The 18,782-nt window shown below is 33.3% G+C and overlaps 1 protein-coding gene across 4 annotated transcripts in view; it reads right to left on the bottom strand.

Annotated features, from left to right (window-relative positions):
* Nucleotides 1-18,782, bottom strand: part of CABCOCO1 (ciliary associated calcium binding coiled-coil 1) — a 563,526-nt gene that overhangs the window by 241,889 nt on the left and 302,855 nt on the right. The gene's annotated exons all lie outside the window — the stretch shown is intronic.

Below are 18,782 nucleotides of genomic sequence, written 5' to 3'. Positions count from 1 at the left end.
ATATATATATATATATATATATATATATATTTCTCAGTATAATCTTAAGAGCTATATAGTATTACCCCTGCATATGTATGTATGTATTATATATATGTATGTTTAGCTGATAGCTTTGTTCTATACTATAGCCTTCTATTTTTTTTTATTTTTTTGATCTTGTGTACCTTCATACTACTAGAAAATAAGAATTCATTTATAAAGAAGACAAAATGGGAAATCACAAGTAATTTCTTGTCCTTTGAAAATAATTTATTTTAACTTCCTAAATTTTGATGCTTCAGGAACCAAATTCTACATCAGATGCTGTCTGCTAAACTCAATGATTTGATCATCTATGGTAGAGGTTGGCAAACTACAGCTTATAAGTCAATGTTGGCCTGCTACCTAGTTTTATAAAGGAAATTTTATTGGAGCACAGCTACAAACCCTCATTTATGCATTGTCTGTGTTGCTTTCGCACCACATGGCAGAGCTGAGTAGGTGCCACAGGGACAGTCTGGCCCATGAAGCCTAAAATATTTACTATGTGCCCCTTTAAAGAAAAAAAAAATTCCAAGTTTCTGGTCTATGAAGATGATACCAGTTGCTGAACCATTGATAGATAAGCATTTGGAATGCTCTTTATTCTGTGGTCAATAGTTTGCTTCTCCTTCCAAATCACTACTCATATACGCTCAGTGAAATTTGAGCTGAAAATATAGTGAAAGAGCTCCTAGTCCCATTAGATTATCACAGCCCACATCCCTGATATAATTGACCCCACTCTTAAATGATGACCATCACTATACAACCTACTAGTTTTATTTCGACTTCTTCCTCCTTTATAATAGTTCCCAATCCAAGACTCATAATACTGAGGCTGGGGTTCACATTATAGTCTAAATGAAATTACTATTTAAACTGCTAATCATGAAAGAAGAAATCAGAATTCCTTTCCAGCTAGATATTTTTTAGATATTATTGGCCCTGAAAATTTTAATGGAAATTACAAATAGCAAAACTTTAAAAAAGAATGGCAATGCAACTTGCTTACCAGGAATTTGTGTCAAAGAGCTTGCTTTAAAAGACATCCTCTTTAATTTTGGGAGTGGAAAGGGGTGAATAATTGTAGACATTCTTTTCTTAATAGTCACAAGGCAAGCTTAATTAGGGAGACAAAATATTGCTTTGCAAAGACAGAGTTGATGCTTAAATTTACCTTTTTTCCCCCCTCTGAATTCAATATACCAGCTGGTTTGAACTGTGGGTGAAATACACAATTAAAACTGAATAAAAGACTTGAGAATCTTACTTACCTGCATGCCTATTCTTTTTTATGTTACCCAAATCACAGCTCCTCCATCATTTGTGCATAATAAATTGAGCAGAAATTACTGTTGATATAATGAATATTTTATTTTTTTCAGATATAATCATTGCTGTATCTTTTGTAAGTATCAGAGTAAATTAATAAAAGAAAGTCTCTAAACTAGTATGTCCTATTAACTAATTAGATGATCATAAAGAAGAGAAAATTTAATATCTAAAGTTGATACACTATCATTTTAGCAATTTTGACTGAACTGATCAATTTCCAATCAAGGCAACACTATCAAATGAATAGATTTTTTTCCTAATTATTTTTATTATGGAAAATTTCAAACATGCAGGAAAAATTTAATAAAATAAATATCCACCACCAAGATTTAGCAGTGGATAACGGCCATATTTGCACTTGCTTTCTTTGTCTCTAGGATTTTTTTTTTTTTTTTAAAGAATAGTCTCAGTCTCATAGCTTTGGACATTTAATAACATTTTGTTATTTATTTGTGTATTTAATAACATTGAATTTAAAAAAGTCAGTTGTATCATAGATTTTTCCCACATTTTTAATGTATCTGATTGTTTCTTTTTTGTGTTTTTATCTTTTTTCTGTATGCTTTATTTCTAGAAAACTAGAAGATGGGTCTAAAGACTAGATTGACAGTAAACATTTTGGGGGAAAAAATAATTCATAGGTGTGCGCTTTGTTTTGCATTATATCAAGAGGTGATGGATGCTAACCTTGATCACTCAGTTGATGGGATGACCAGTAGACCTCTTCATTGTGAATTATTTTTTCCTTTGGCAACATTGTATACATCTTATATGCCAGCAACATTTTACCTAATAATTTTAACCTTTATAAATGATCTTTGCCTGAATCACTGATTTAAAAGGGGGTCAGAAAATTATGATTTTGTAATACTATTATGCTTCCTAGCTTTATTAACTGATGTTCTTTCATTAAAAAAAAAATAGTGCTTTTCCTCCTAAAATTTACTTATCCTCTCCCCTTTCATTACTAACTAGTAGAGTAAGGAAGCTGTGTAATAATAAAATGACTATATATTCCATTTTGTCCACGACAGTCCTGGTTATGTCTCTTTCCCCAACATCAATATTATTATGCCTCTGTTCACTCTGAAAAAATTAACACATTGGATAATAAATGATAAGATCATTCCATGTATTAGACACATCAAATTTCTTTCTTGCTGTCTCTCTCCCTCTCTCTCTGTCTCTGTGTCTCTTTCATTTTGAGAATCTTCATATATATTCAATGTTTCACAATTAATTATGTTTTTTAATATCTAAATCTTTTATACTCAGACAATTGTAATAATTATCCCTTTGTATATTCAAATCTCAATACTCAAGTCTTAAAATTGACTAGTGTAAGTCTCTCAAAAGTTTTTTTTTCTTAATTTCTTTGATTTTTGTATTTATATTATTTGTTCTACACTGAAATTCTTAATTCCTAATTAACAAATTTACTTTATTCTATGATATGCATAAAATGATTACAAAATTAAAAATTCCAATGTTTACCAACAATAAAACTCAGTATGGTTTAAAATTTTGTTTCAGTTCTTTTTTCTCTTTAGGATATAGTCTAAGGATGTATAATCAGAATATTGGGTCAAAGTAATATAAACATTTGTCTGGCAAAAATATCACAAGCAAGCAGAGCGGCTGGATAACTCAGTTGATTGGAGCACAAGCTCTTAACAACAGGGTTGCCAGTTCAATTCCCGCATGGGATGGTGGGCTGTGCCCCTTGCAACTAAGATTGAAAACCCCGACTGGACTTGGAGCTGAGCTGTGCCCTCCACAACTAGATTGAAGGACAATGACTGGACCTGGAGCTGATGGGCCCTGGAGAAACACACTGCTCTCCATCATCCCCCAATAAAAAAATTAGAAAAAATAATACTACGAGCAAAGTAGACACAATTGATAAACTTAGAAAAAATTCAGTTTTTATCACAGGCAAATGGCTAATATCCGAAACAAAAAGAGATAGTAGAATGAGAAAATATTTTAAAAAACAACAAAAACAGTTTACCTAAAAAAGAAATGCAAGTGACTCATATAAGAATAGACTCAACTTGATTACAAGTTAAATGTAAATTAAAACACTATCCAGGTACAAATTTTGGTTTATCCACACTGGCAATAATCCAAAGATTAGACAACATACTCTACTGGCTAGGCTGGAGGGATAGACACCCACATACTGCTGGTGACAGCGCAAAATAGTATAATTCTTTATGGAGAGGAATAGGCAACATTTAGCAAAATTTCACACATATTTATACTTTCACACAGATAATGCAGAATCTTCGCACCTCAAGATCCTTAATTTAATCACCTCTGTAAAATTCCTTTTCCTCTGTAAGGTTCTGGGGATTGACAAGTTCTGGTGATTCCATTGTGGACATTTTGAGAGGAGGCAATTTTCTGTGTACCACACAGGGTCATGAAGAAAGTAGATGAATTAAATGTATACTGAATTAATTAATTAATTAATTTTTAAAAACTAATACTGAATTTGAGGGGACTGAAGTCATATATGATATCTTTTCTGTCTGTAACAGAATTAACTAAAAAAATCAATAAATGAAAGAACTGGAAAATCCTCAAGTGTTTAGAAAACAATCTATACACTTCTAAATTGTTCTTAAGTCAAGGAAGAAATCACAAGGGAAATTAGAAAATATTTGTGACTAAGTATAGAGAAAACAACTACATGTCAACATTTGTGGGATGCAGTTAAAACACTGTTTACAGAGAAATTTATATCTTTTTAAGCTTATGTTAATAAAATAGAAGAGTACAAAATCAATGATCTAAACTTCCATCATAAGAAGTTAAAAAAAAAAGAAAAGAGCAAATAAAACCTAAGTAAGTTAAAGCAAGTTAATCATTAAGACGAGAATAAACCTAAAGAGAAAACAGAGTCCAATTAAATTCAAAGTTGATTCTTTGACAAGGTCAACAAAACTAATAAACTTGTGAGAAGATGGATCAAAAGGGATAAAAAAAGGGAAGACACAAATTATCATTATCAGGAATGAAATAAGAAATGGCATTATTGATCTGACGATTGTTAAAAGGATAATAAGAGAATATGATGAACAGCTTTATTCCAATAAATTTGAGAACTTAAATGAATTAGAAAAATTCTTTGAAAGGCATAAATTAAAAACTAACTCACATACAAAGACCTGTATCATTCTATATTCATTAAAGAAATTGAATTCATTACTTAAATGCTCTCACAAAAGAAAACTCCAGGTCCAGATGGATTCACAGGATAATTCTATTGAATACTTAAGGAAGAAATAATACCAATCCAACACAAATTCTTTTAAAAACAGAGGAGAATGCAACATTTTCCAAAGAATGCTACGTGTCCTGTATCAGCCTGATATCACACCCAGACAAAGATATTATAAAGAAAACAAAGCAAAAGACCAATATCCCTAACAAAAGTGCATGCAAGATCCTTAACCAAATATTAGAAAAACAAATCAAGCAATATATATTTAAAAAACAAAAACAAATAATACGTAATGTTCAAGTGTTATCCCAGGATTGTGAGGTTGGTTTAACATTCTAAACACAATCAATGTAATTCCCAAAGCAAAGAGAATAATGGAGAAAAGCATACGGTCATCTCAATAGATGTATTAAAAACATTTTACAAAATGCATCACCCACTAATTCTAAGCACTCTCAGCAAAATGTAAATATTAGGGTAAGAGAAAAAAACATTTATCGAGAATCACACTTACTGATTAAGTTAAAGGCTAAATAATTTCTCACTTTAAGACTGGGAACAAGGTAAGAATGTCTGCTCACACTTGTATTCAACATTGTTCTGGAGCTCCTAGCCTGTGCAATAAATAAACACACACACACACACACACACACACACACACACACACACACACATGGAAGAGATACAACTTTTTATTTTTGGGGTATCATAGAAATACCCCAAAATATACATAGAAATTCCTAAAGAGTCTATCAAAAAAATCTACTCTAAATAGTAAGTGAATATAACAGCATCACGTGACACAAGATCAGTATCCCAAAATCAAATGTGTTTCTAGATACTAGCAATGAACAATTACAATAGCATCAAAAAAAAAAAAAAAAAATGAAGTGCTTAGAGATAATTGTACAATGAAACTAGGAAAGATTGCTGAATGAAATTAAAGAAGACATAAATAAATTGGGAGCCATACAATGTTCATGAATTAAAAGACTGAATATTTTTAATGTATTGATTCTCTCCAAATTTATCTATAGATTTAACACAACCCCAAGTATAATCCCAATTATTGGGATAATGTCTTTTAAACAGACATTTAAAAAGAAATTGTCAAACTGATTCTATGTTTATGTGGGAATACAAAAAACATAGAATATAGAATTTCGAAAAAGGATAATGCATTTCAAGACTTACTACAAACCTGCAGTAAATATTAGAGTATGACATTGGCATAAATATAGACATTTAGATCAATAGGACAGAATTGAGAGTTCAGAAATAGATAATATGATTATATGGTCATTTTTTTTTTTTTGACAAATTACCAAGATGACTGACTGAGGAACAAACTGCCTTTTCAAGAAATGGTGCTGGAATAACTGGATATATATGTATGGAAAAAGGAGCTTTTGCATTTTTCTCACACCATAAACAAAACTGATTCAAAATGAATTATAGACCTAAACAAAAGTGTTAAAACCCTAAAACTTCTAGAAGAAAACGTGTAAGAAAAATCTTTGTGACCTTGGGTAAAACAAAAGTTGCATAGATGGGACACAAAATATATGAATCACAAAAAGAATCATAATTGAATTAAAAGCAAACTATTAAAAACTTGTCAGAAAATGCCGTTAAGAAAATTAAATGGTAAGTCACAGATGGGAAGAACATATTTGCAAAGCATACATGTTACAAAGAATGTGGATTCAGAATATACAAAGAAATCCTACAACTCAATAAGAAGAAGACAACTAAATAAAAAAAAATGTGTCAATGCTTTCTTTGCAAATGAACTGGTCCAGGAAAAGTTATTCAATATCATTCACTGATCACTAAAGACATACAAATTAAAACCATGATGATATACTACTACATACCCATGAGAAAAACTAGAATTAAAAATAAGTAATGGCAAAGACGTAGAACTAGAACTCTCGTGAACTATGCATGGGTGTACTAAATGAAATCAAGAGGATGGCAGTGATTCAGAAAGGGGCTGTTCCATTAGCCTACATTGTGGACATGTGGTGTGGAACAAAGCCACAGCCAATCCAGAGTTGTCCAGTAAGGCAAACGAGAAATAAACCTTTGTTGTTATCCACAGAGATTCTGAGATTATTTGTTACACAACATAAACTTACAAAAGCTGATAAGTAGAGTTGTGTTTTGACTTACATATGGAGTTTTTTTCTTTTTTTTCTATGCAAAATATTTTTTGTCGTTGAATTTATTTATATTTTCTGTAACTGCTTCACAATTTGAATCATAATTGGAAAGACTTTCTAACTGTCAAGTTGTAAATTAATTTACTCAAGTTTTCTCCCAGTATATGCAATATTCTCTTTTTTTACATTCAGATTCCTAATGCATATAAAGTTTTTCTATTGGTGTTTAACAGTGTGTGGTACGGATTCAATTGCATTTTTCCTCCCACTGGCTATCAAACTGTCCTGTGATCATTTACTTAAAATTCCATCCTTTTTTCCCAGTCATTTGAAATGCCACCTTTAATATATATCAAATATTCATATATCCTTGCTCTATTTTTGGACTTTATATTCTATTCCATTGTTTTGTCTTTCTATTCTTGGACTAATATCACATTGTTTAAAATATAGATACTTTGTAGTATGATTTAAGATACTTTTAATTACTATTCCAACATTTTCTTGACTGCTTGTGCATTTAAGAATCTAATTTTCCAGCTTCACAAAAATATTAGTATTTTTATTGGGATCATATATTTTAATCATATGTTGTTTTATATTAACTTTAACAATATTAATTTTTCATGAGTAGAATCACCCAATCTAAGAATACAGGGTTGTCCTTTCTGTTTGTTCAAGTATAGTTTTGTATCTTTCAACAGTGTTTTATTTTCCATGTACAGTTGACCTTGAACAACATGGGAGTGCACAGTCAAAAATCTGTGTATAAATTTCGATTCCCCAAACATATAACTGCAGTCATCCCTCAGTATGTGTGGAGGATTGGTTCCAGGACCCACACAGATACCAAAATCCATGGATGCTTAAGTCTATTACATGAAATGGTACAGAACAACGCATACAGTTGGCCCTTCCCATCTGAGGATTTCCAACTGCAGATCATGAAAATATTATTTTCCATCTGCAGTTGGTTGAATACACAGATGTGAAACCCAGGGATATGGAGGAATAACTCTGTTTCTATTGCAAAAATCCCCATAAGCGTGGACCCGTGCAGTTCAAATCTGTATTGTTTAAGGGTCAACTGTGTAGATTTTATACATTTACTATTTATTTTATTTTTGTTTTCTCTCAGTTTTTGTTGTGGAATCTTTTCCTCTATTATATTTTCAAACTAGTAATTTTTGCATATATGAAATCTTAATTTTACATGTTAATTTTATAACTTGATATTATTATTTGTAATTATATTACAAATATAATAGCATACTATTTATTTGTAATATTTTTATTCTTTTCAAGCACACTCATTAATTCATACATATAGATATATTTTTATCTTTTGTAATTCTTATATTCTTAATTTAATAAACAATTACATTGGATAATATCTGTAAAACAAGAGTATATAGTAATGCAAATGATAGGCATCCTTGCCTTATTCCTGTCTTAGTGAGAATTTATTCAATGTTTCTCCATAAATAAATGTGACATTTTGGGTTGAAGAATATACACACACACACACACACACACACACACACACACAATCTTTTAAAGCATGAGTTCATCGAATCTTATATCAGAATTTTTTTTCTTTTGAAATTAAAAACTGACATTAAATTTTCAAATATCTTTTAAGCATCTAGGGAATGTATGATATTGTTTCCTTAAATCTATTAATGTGCTGAATGACATTAGTGACTTTCAAATATTGAATCATCCTTGCATTATTTTAATAAATCCTACTTGGTCAGAATATATCATTTTCCAATGTGCTGTTTGAAAATTTTGTTTGCAAATATTTTATTTTATATTTCTGCATTGATATTCATAAATGAAATTATCTGTAGTTTTACTTATGTGAGTTTTCAGCTTTATAGTTTCAATTTTATATTCATCTCCCAAAAGTAATTTGTATATTTTCTTTCTTTAACTATCATCTTTGATGTTTGCTTGCCTCCTTAATTTGCACATTTTGAGAGAGACTGTGTGGAGAAACTAGAATTTGCTAGTGGATATTATATAATTGAAACTTGGAATTTTGATCTTATTATAAAACCAGTGCATGCTTGTTGAAGAAATCTTATAAAGTACAAATGAGCAAAAAGAAAAATACAATCAAATACTAATGTTAATAAAACTAACAGTCTTTTAATACTTTGAGTAATTTTTCACCCAATGGTTAGAAAATGTAATAGTGATCAGCATATAAAAAAATGTGCCTTAAATATCTCTTCTTTCAGCAGAATGTTAGCCTGAGACACTTAGCTTTCAATTTATTAATTTATTTCCTTTATATTAAAAATATTTTAAAATATTTTGATATATGTGTCTTTTCTAGTAAGGTAATGTTTCCATAATGTTGGAAGAGTAAAAGATAGCCCTTTAAAACATAGAAAATGCGTAATTTTGTCCAACCATATGGAACTAACTTTAGTATTAGTTATATAAACAATGAAAAATTTACTAAAATAAAAGTTACAATTTTGAGGGCAGAAAAAATAATTTAAGTGTTTTTTTAAATCTTCTACTTTAAAAAAGTAATATTTACACTCACTGAATTTACAGCCTAGGAAATAATGTCTCAGATTCTTTTTCCGTGAATGTGACTGCCAAATTCAGGTATTCTTATGTGGACACGATGTGTATATATTTTTTAAGAGAGCAAAAAATAAAGAAGAAAATCTTTGTTTTCTGTTTGTTTCCTGTTTCATTTTCTGCTTTTTCTCTCCCTCTTTCTATTTTTTTAACCTCCTGTGGGTTATTAGAACAATTTTTAAGGATTCATTCTAATTTTCATTTATAGAATTTTTAGTTTTAGTAGTGGTTGTCCTGGATATAACAACATGTGAGTTATCACATTCTGCTATTATCAACATCTTACCACTTTGAGTGAAGTTTAAAAAGTTTATTTCCACTTAGATCCTTTTACCCTCTCTACCTTTAAAAGATAATTGCCTTAAATATTTGCTCCATATAATTGGAGTACAGTAAGTCTCTTACTTTTCCTTCCTCTGAGTATGTTTTTTATTTCTCCTTCATTTTTGAAGGATATTTTGACCAGATATAGAATTTGAGGTTGCATTCTTTTCTTCTAGTACTTGAAAAATGTTGTGTCAGTTTTTTCTGGCCTCCATGATTTTAAATGAGAAATAGGCTTTCATTCAAATTGGTGTTCTCCTCTAAGTAATGTGTCATTTCTTTCTGGCTACTTTGAGGATTTCTTTTGTCTTCAGTTTTCAAAAGTTTAATTATAATGTGTCTGGGCATGAATTTCTTTGTGTTTATTCTATTTGTGGTTTGCTTATCTTCTTGAATCACAACATTTATATAGGTTATTGTCCCATAGGTCCCTGAGACTGTTCATTTTATTTCCAACCTTTTTCCTCTCTGTTCAGACTGGTTAAATTCTATTGATTTATCTTCAAGATGATTGATTCTATTCTCTATCATCCCTCTTCTATGATTGAGCACATACAGTGAGGTTTTTTAAAAATTTCACTTATTATATTATTCAGTTCTATAATTTCCATGTGATTCTTTTTTGTTTTTAATAACTTCTATTTCTTTGCTGGGATTTTATATGTTTTCATTTGTATCAAGAGAATTTGTAACTGCTCACTGAAGCATTTTTATGGTGGTTGGTTTATAATCCTTGTCAAATTGTTCCAACATCTGACTCATCTTGGCGCTGGCATCTGTTTGTTGCTTTTCTAATTCATATCATGATTTTCCTCATTCTTGATATGATGTGTAATTTTCCATTGTGCCCTAGACATTTTGGGTATACATTATGACACTCTGGTTCCTACTTAATCGCCTATTTTGTGCAGCCAAATTCTTGTTAAAGTGCACCTACCTCGATGTCTGGTGGTTGTATATGTTCAGTCCTTTGCAGGGCCTAGTCTACCCACCTTGGCAAAAGTGGGCACTGTCTCACACTGCTGTGTTACTTACTGTAGGGTGTGGTTAGAAGCTTGGCTCCACACTAAGCCCCTATAACACCAGGTAAGGAAAAGGGGAGTTCTAACTATCCCTGCTTCCCACTATTTCTGCCTCTTTGATGCCAGGTGGGGCCTGAGGTTCAGCTTCACATGGCCCCCACTGACACCAGGGGAGGGTCCTGTGGAATAAATGGATTATCTACTGTCCCACCTCATACCACTTATTCCAACTCCTGGATGTTATGTGGGTGTGGAGGTTCAGATTCCTAAGTCTTCCTGACTTCAGGGGTGGGGTGAAGTGGAACACTAATTACCTCCAAGTAGCACTTTCTTGTTCGGTCTCCTTGGTGTTGTATAGGGGTGGGTGCTCAGTTCCCCAACAGGCCCCACTATCCTATTGGGAAAATTGGAGTACTGCCCACTTCCATCAGGTAGTCCCTCACACATCAAACAACGATGGGGGAATCTGAACATTGCCTACTTTTTCCTGGGCAGGGGGTTGGGTTAGAAGATCACCTTCCCACTCCATGGCTAAGACTGCAAAGGTGCGAGGTGTGATTTGTTTTCCCTTTGGTATTTGACTAGAGTAAGGTGGGTATTGCCCATGAGATTTTCGAATTTTAGGACACATGTTTTCTGGTTGTTTAGCTTGGGAAGAGCAGGCTTTACTTGGATATTTTTTGGTCTATGCCTGTTGTAATCTTCTGTGGTACCCTGTCTAGGATATGTGGGCAGCAATAAGGAGACCCCCTTCCCCACCAGGGCTATTCCTCAGGTTTCGAGAGGCCTTAGCAAACAGCCTTCTTTCTACCTTTCAGAAAATTCCTACGCTTTCTCATTGTGTTATGCTCAGAGGTTTTTAATTGTAAAGGAGAGAGCCTGGGAGCGATAGGGCTACTTCACCTTGGCAAAACCAGAATTTCCTATCATAGAAAGATTTAAAATTTGTAAAAACCACAATCAGCCTTTACCGTTTTTTTTTTTTACTTCATATGTATATGAACCTGATCAGGGATTCATTTGGCTGCCCAGCCATCCTTGTCAAATCAGACCCTAGAAGATCAAGGGCAGACTAGGTTTAAGTCATCATTAATCTGTTAAAAGAAAGTGATGGGAGAAACCTTTTCCCTGAGTAACTATGGCAGAATTTTTTAATATGTCTTTAGATGATAAATGATAAGTGAGAATATTTGATCTAGGGACAAGTGTAATATTTCCTCTGGATTTATATCTACCATTTAGCACCACCAAGTTCAGTTCATGAACACATTCAATGATAAATATCCCTTTTAGGTTAATTTTTCTATAACTAAAATAGTGGCCTGGTGGGAAGCAATGACCAATCCATTCCCCAGTGGCTTCAGGTAGGGAAATTACTGAGTTTATCATTAATCTTACCCTTCAGTCCTCCGGGGAAGATTATCTTTGTAGAACATTGTGAAGCTAAATAAATTTAAAAGATTCTCGAAAAGAGATTATAAATCTAAGCAGAAGTTCTCAATTTTGGGCACCCATTAGAATCACTTTGGGATTTAGGAAAAATAATACTAATGGGTTTGCATTGCCCCAGATCAATTAAATAAGAATATCTTTGGTGAGCCTGGACATCAGTAGTTTTAAAGCTGCCCAGGTGATTCTAATATGCAGCCAGCATTAAAAATAACTCATATAGGCTGGTGTTGTTTTCCCTGACAAGGAAATTTATCTGTTATAACAAATTGCATCTACCATACCAGATACAAACTCACACTGAATAGGTGCTCTGGTTATATGAGAGGCAGCTCAAAAGCAGTCCCTTTCAAATTGTTCCTCCCAGCTTTGCTAGTGGCTTATTTTCCTACCAGAAAGTCTTTTTTCCAACCAGGAAAAAGAATGGACAATGCTCTAAAAGTATTTTCCCCCAACAAGTAAAGAATCAAATGATGCTGGAGAGATAGGTGCTCTAAAGTTTAAATCTCTTGTACATAAATTGTGTCAACCATCAAGTTCAGTCCACTGGGCTCCTTAACTTTGGGGCCTACAACTTATGCTCACTTGCGTATGCTGACTTACGTAACAGAAACTTTGCTTTTCAAGAAGCACCTGCAAGTGCGCCCACCAGGTGCGAAGCGTTGAAAGTGTTGGATGGACTGTGCAGTGTGCATTCCCTGAGTCCTTTGCTCTTGGTGGAGAGCTCATTTCAGACGTGGCAAACCAATCTCATTTGTGCATGGGGAACATTTCTATCTGAATGTTGGTCATTTTGTAAACTTCAGGTCTTCTAGGATGGTTACCAGTTTCTGAACCTGGGTACAGGCCTACAGGTTATATAATACTGGTCAGGGCTTTCACAGGGAAAAGCCAGCCTCTGTGTAGATGGAATCTTGCAAGGAACCATCATACAAGTTACTGGATGATGAGTTTTGTTATTAGGGCGGAAGCATCAAAAATTGTTTAAATCATCCTGTAGGGAATGCAACTTCTGTGGGTCGTTAACTTATTCTCCCTTAGGGTTATAGAAAAAGGATTTTAGAACATCAGTCATAAGCCATCTCCTTTTCCTAAGAGAGGTAAGCCTGTTGACGCTGATAAAATGGATCCCTTCTCTGTAAGTTTTGCTAGTCTATAGTTCCCTGAGTGGACTATCATGACAAATTCAGAGGGCCTCTACAACAGATCTCATTTACAAAATTCTACTAGGATCACCGTCTGTCCAGGTTCTCTGCAATTCTTATTGATACTGCTGAGACACCTGCAGCAACTGGCTGTGGTAGCCAGGTATTTTTGAGAATACCATCTTTCTCTTTATTTGGGATGTAAGATTTGGGATCTTCTATTTAAATAAGTAATTTTTCTTGGCTTAAAAAAAAAAAAAAAAACAGTGGGAAGGCTCAAGGGTAGCACAAGATTAGCCAACCTAGCTTCTAGAATCTTTACAGGTAAATTTAGCAACCAGTTCACATCCATATAAGTAACCCATACAATTAAACCTAATTGTGTGTAGGAGTGCAAGCAGAAGGTTCCTGGGAAGTTGTGTCATCCTTAGATTTCAGAGAAGGATTAACAGCTAACTTAATATTCTAGAAACGGATTTGTTTCAGTTACAAAAGAATTATTAAATGCCTAATTAATTAAATTATTAAATGCATGCTAACCTGTAGAGAAATGGGGAAACTATGGTTTCTGTCCTTTAGAAGTTTTAATCAATCATGATCTTCCTATTTGCTGCCTAACTTGACAATAAGAAGTGCCTCTAATTTCAGAATGTGTTAGAAGAAAGTTTAACTTGTTTAACACTTCACTAATAATTACCTAACTCACAAAGGTCCTTCATTTTAGCCTAGAATATAATTATTTCTGATTGACTTACTCATCTCTCCTTTTACATATTTATTATTAAAGTTTATTTCTATATAAAGAACCCTATAAACATTCACATTAGATGAAGATGGCCCCAAGACCAAATGCATATAATTACAGTTGGTGGCTCTTTAAAATCTTAGCAGGCAGCCACCCACATTATCAATATTTATCGACCACCTCTTACATGGCTGTGTCCGAACAAGTGAGAGACTCATTGTCTACATCACAAAAGTACCATACAACGCTTTTTGCATGATTAATTCAATTCCCAAAAATATTATGTGAATATAAAATGCAAATAAAAGTTCATGATGGATACATAAAATGCTTGAAAATATATGATTAATTTTCACTTGACACTAGTTGCACAATTTCTCTAAAATGAAGACAGTTACCTCAATGTATATTGATGTTAAAGCAGAAATTGAGGAGACAGAAATTCCATTTGGACTTAATAAGCAAATGACTGGTGCAGGGATATCAGCTGCATTACATTACTACTTTCCATATTGCTAACTAAATTATATACTCATTAGTTTATTGTGTTAATAAATGAGGGCTCAAAAATTTACATGCTCTTACAAGTGAAATATTTTCCTGGAGCCAATGGAAGCCTGACTAATTTGAGTTCAATTTAAATCCTCTGCCTTTTGTAATGATTAATACCATGAGACAATGAAAGAGTCATCAGCTTCTAATTCTGACTTGGCCAATGAGTCAGCAAGATAACTTAGGAAATTCTCTTACCCCATCGGTCTGCATCTCCTCATCTATAAAAGGATAAGACAAACCTGATTCTTGGGGTTTTTCCTAGTTCTGTGATTCTGTACCAGCAGGTAAAGATTCTAAAGAGTTTTATATTTGTAACTTAATCTTATATATAATAAAATTTATCCGATGTTATTAAAGAATATTCATATAGGATCAAGGTCATTTAAGGACTGAAGTATATCCCAGGCTGAGAAGCACTCCAGGGCCAAGACCTGTGCTATAGCAGCAGTAATTAAATTGCTGAGCTCTCAAAGCAGAAGGGGGCTGATGATATATTATCATGAGATATGATAATGTAATTGAAAATGCTTTGCAAACTATGTGGGAATATATAAATGTCAGGTATTAGGCATAATTATTTCCTTCTCCTTTTATTGAGATAGCAACTTATAGAACTGACTTTAACAAGTCCATGTAATAAGTCACGGACATTTGGAAGAAAACATATATTTTTCTGATATTCCCTTCATTCCTTTATCCCACCAATATTTATGGAGCTGCTCTACTTCTAAAGTATTAGTGGTAAAATTAAAGAGGTGTGTAAGATACTGCTACTAACCTCAACAAGTTTGCAATCTAGTAAAAATGTATGAAACAGCATCATCTACTTTTCTCTCATTATTTTGTAGGTTGAAGATTAATTTTCCTGACTAGGGTTTACATTCTTTGAAGCCCTACACTAGACTTTTATCTCTTTTGACCTCCTTCATTATGCTCAACAGACATATTGATCCTAAAAATATACTCTTTTATGGAAAAATAAAAAAAAAACAACCTCTGTGATAGGGTTTAGACCTTCTAACGGACTAAACAATTCTAAGTTATTACCATTATTTATGTTGGAAACTTTCTTTAGTGCAACTCAAGAAGATGTGTAGACACTTCAGATTCCATAGCTTTATAAATGATAATGGACCTATAACAACCAAAAATAATAATATAAAGGTAACAACCAAGTTTTATTCAGGGATAATAATGTGCCAGATACTGTGCTATATGTTTATATTTAATACCTTATTTATTCTCACAATAATACTATTGAATTGGAGCTTATTATCCTCACTTGACAGATGAACAGACTAAGGTCTAGAGATGATAACCAAAGTCACCTGGGGAGTGAGTGGCAGAACTAGAAACCAAGTCCAAGCAGTATATTTGCCAACATCTGAAAGGGGACACGATTACTGGGAGCCAAATTTACCCGATTTACCACATTTAAAAATATTCAGAATTTTAGATCAGATTAGACTAGTGGTTCTCAATGGAGAACAATTTTGCCACCCTGAGAATATCTGACAATGTCTGGAGACATCTGTGAATGACATGACTGCAGAAGTACTATAGATGCCACAGATACTGCTTACCATCTTCCAATACAGAAAGGGGTAGCCTCCCACAACAAAGAACGATCTAACCCAAAATGTCAGTAGAGAAACCCTAGTCTAGACTTGTCTTTTCATGCCAGGATGGTAATGTTGTAAATCAGTGCCTTCCTTCATGAGCAAACGTGACCTGAGAGGCCAGCATAAGAGTTCAGGGAAAGGTGAGGGTGCAGTTTGTGATCTCACAGTGTCTACGGGGGCAATACGATGCGGGGCATTTTTTTTTCCCAGAAGGTAAGAAGAGTGTTCTCCTTTGGCATTTGTTATTATTTGGTAGAATTTGGAATTTGTAAAGGCTTGATTTATAGTTCATCTATTCCCCACCCACACACTTCTTAATTTAGACCAATGTCCTATAGTTTTTAAAATGTAGCTGAAGTCTTTCCTACATTTGAGACTCTTTCTGTGTAACAGTTATAAGGCTTTATCTATGAGTAGCTAAGATAAATAGCGACAGCAATTTCCTAGTACTTAAAGTCACATTTCTTGATAATCTCTGGATTTTCAGGGACCATTAGAGATCCCTGTGTGAATCTTGGAATAATGAAAAGTACATTCTAGCAAATACTTTAGGTACTCTGCCATTGCTACATTGATTTAGAAACATATTTCTAAATCAATGTATTTTTCAATTTTAACTTGTAATAAAATGAGTCTTAAAGAAAGTGCCCATTGCAATCTAACTGCTCAGGTTTGAGAACAGCAGGGGAAATTGAGAATTAATTAACATTTCGAAGCCATAGCGCTATTTTACTTATTCCTAAATTGTGCTTAAAGTAGGGATTGATTTCTACAACATAGTGAAACAACTTTTCCTTCTCCCCATGTCTTTTCAATAAAAAAGTATGGACAGTGTGTATTCAGAGAATAAGATTACATAATGTACTCATGAAATGTTTTTGAGGTCGCCATAATAATGTCCTGCCACAGAATCTATGTTCCCTAAGTCATCTTTAAAACTTTGAGAAAACATACCTGAATAAGTAAGACAGAAAACCAACCAATACTGAACTCATTAGTGTAATTTATGTATTCATAAAACTGGTAATAGACATTTATTTCTAAATATCCTTAAAACACAGATAATAATGGAGCCAGTCAGCAATTTGCCACTTGCAATTAATCACTCTCTTCATATTCACAACATTCCATTTTTCTTGCTATTTGAGAGAGCAATGATTAATTGATAAAAGTTTAACAAGTGCACTAATAGCAGGTGCTCTTAATTGCAAAGTCTTCAGAATGATTCTCCCCAAATCTACTTTATGCTAATTTGTACAGCATTAGTCATAACACTTTATGATTTTACTTTTAAAATGACTTTTCTTTTAGTCACCCTAATTTAATTAAGAATTTTAACTAGTTCCATGTATCAAGAACACCAATGAATTTTACATCTGTGAGTTTGATTACCATAAGAGATTAACAAGCAGACTCATAAAAATGCACGGCTGCCAATTAGAAGCATCAACACTGTGTAAATTAGAATTTGTTAATTGGTTTAGCAAATGTAAATTCAATTTTTTGAAATTTTATGAACTGAAAAATTGATTATATTTTTGTGAGCCTCCAGAAATATCTTATTAGGGCTGATATTTGTTTCAGTAGTTTCTGAGATTATACTTGTATTTTAGCCATAAACATTTCTATTTCACTTCGTTCAAAAATATCTGATTAAAGCATTCATTGTTCATCCACACATGTTTGCCCCTCACCATCCACAGTATTAAATGAATGCTTAAGTACACATTTTTCTTTCATGTGTCTTTCCTCTCAGCAAGACAGAGAAAATATGCATTCTAGGTAAGTTTTGTTATTTTGTACTTTCAATATTAAAGTGCACATAATTAATTTAGTTTTCTTAAACACTATGTGTTTCTGACAAAAGCTACAGATGCTTTTACAAAGATGAATATTTAAACAGAATTTCAGGTATGCAGATTAATACTGTTTGCCTCTAGGAAATAGACCCAGCAACCTTGCATTTTATAAGAGGAGCAGAAGCTATATTTTATCATGCATTATGGAATGGGGAGGTCTGTTAGCAACATCAGATCAAAATCTCCCCTCGAGGACGCACATCCATGGTTGGAGCACCAACCTCACATCACACATACATTACTCCCATGCTGAGTGGCATGTGGTCAAGAAACTGAGGGCAAAACGGAGGACAGGCCCCAAATATTCTCATGGCTAAGTCTCCGTACTGTAAGTGAGGAGCTGGGGAAATAGGGCATTGGATTGTTCTGTGAACTCAGCACTCTATTTTCCAGATAAGGTGACTGATTTGAGAGTAGCCACAAACACCCTCCCTTTGCCCCTTCACTTCTGCCCCTCCCAGAACTGTTTTTGAAAGTCACAATGCTTGATAATTTCTCCTAAAGGTTCCAAATTCAGCAGATAATTATTTGACTGTTCAAAATCTCTTGTATTAATGCATTATTCTTAATTAGTGTAATTAGATTACTCTGTCTCTGATTAGCTCCCAAAGGGATAAGACTCAGGATAAGAGCGCGGTTAAGGGATCATGACCTGATGCTCTCCCCTTTGATCAGTGGGCATAGGAAGGGACTTGACATTGCAGAAA

Source organism: Rhinolophus sinicus, chromosome 15 (genome assembly GCF_057876585.1).
Source record: "Rhinolophus sinicus isolate RSI-liver-muscle chromosome 15, RSI-T2T, whole genome shotgun sequence".
Lineage (NCBI taxonomy): Eukaryota > Metazoa > Chordata > Mammalia > Chiroptera > Rhinolophidae > Rhinolophus > Rhinolophus sinicus.
The sequence above is the reverse complement of the archived record's forward strand: the minus strand, read 5'-3'. Positions and strand labels throughout refer to the sequence as shown.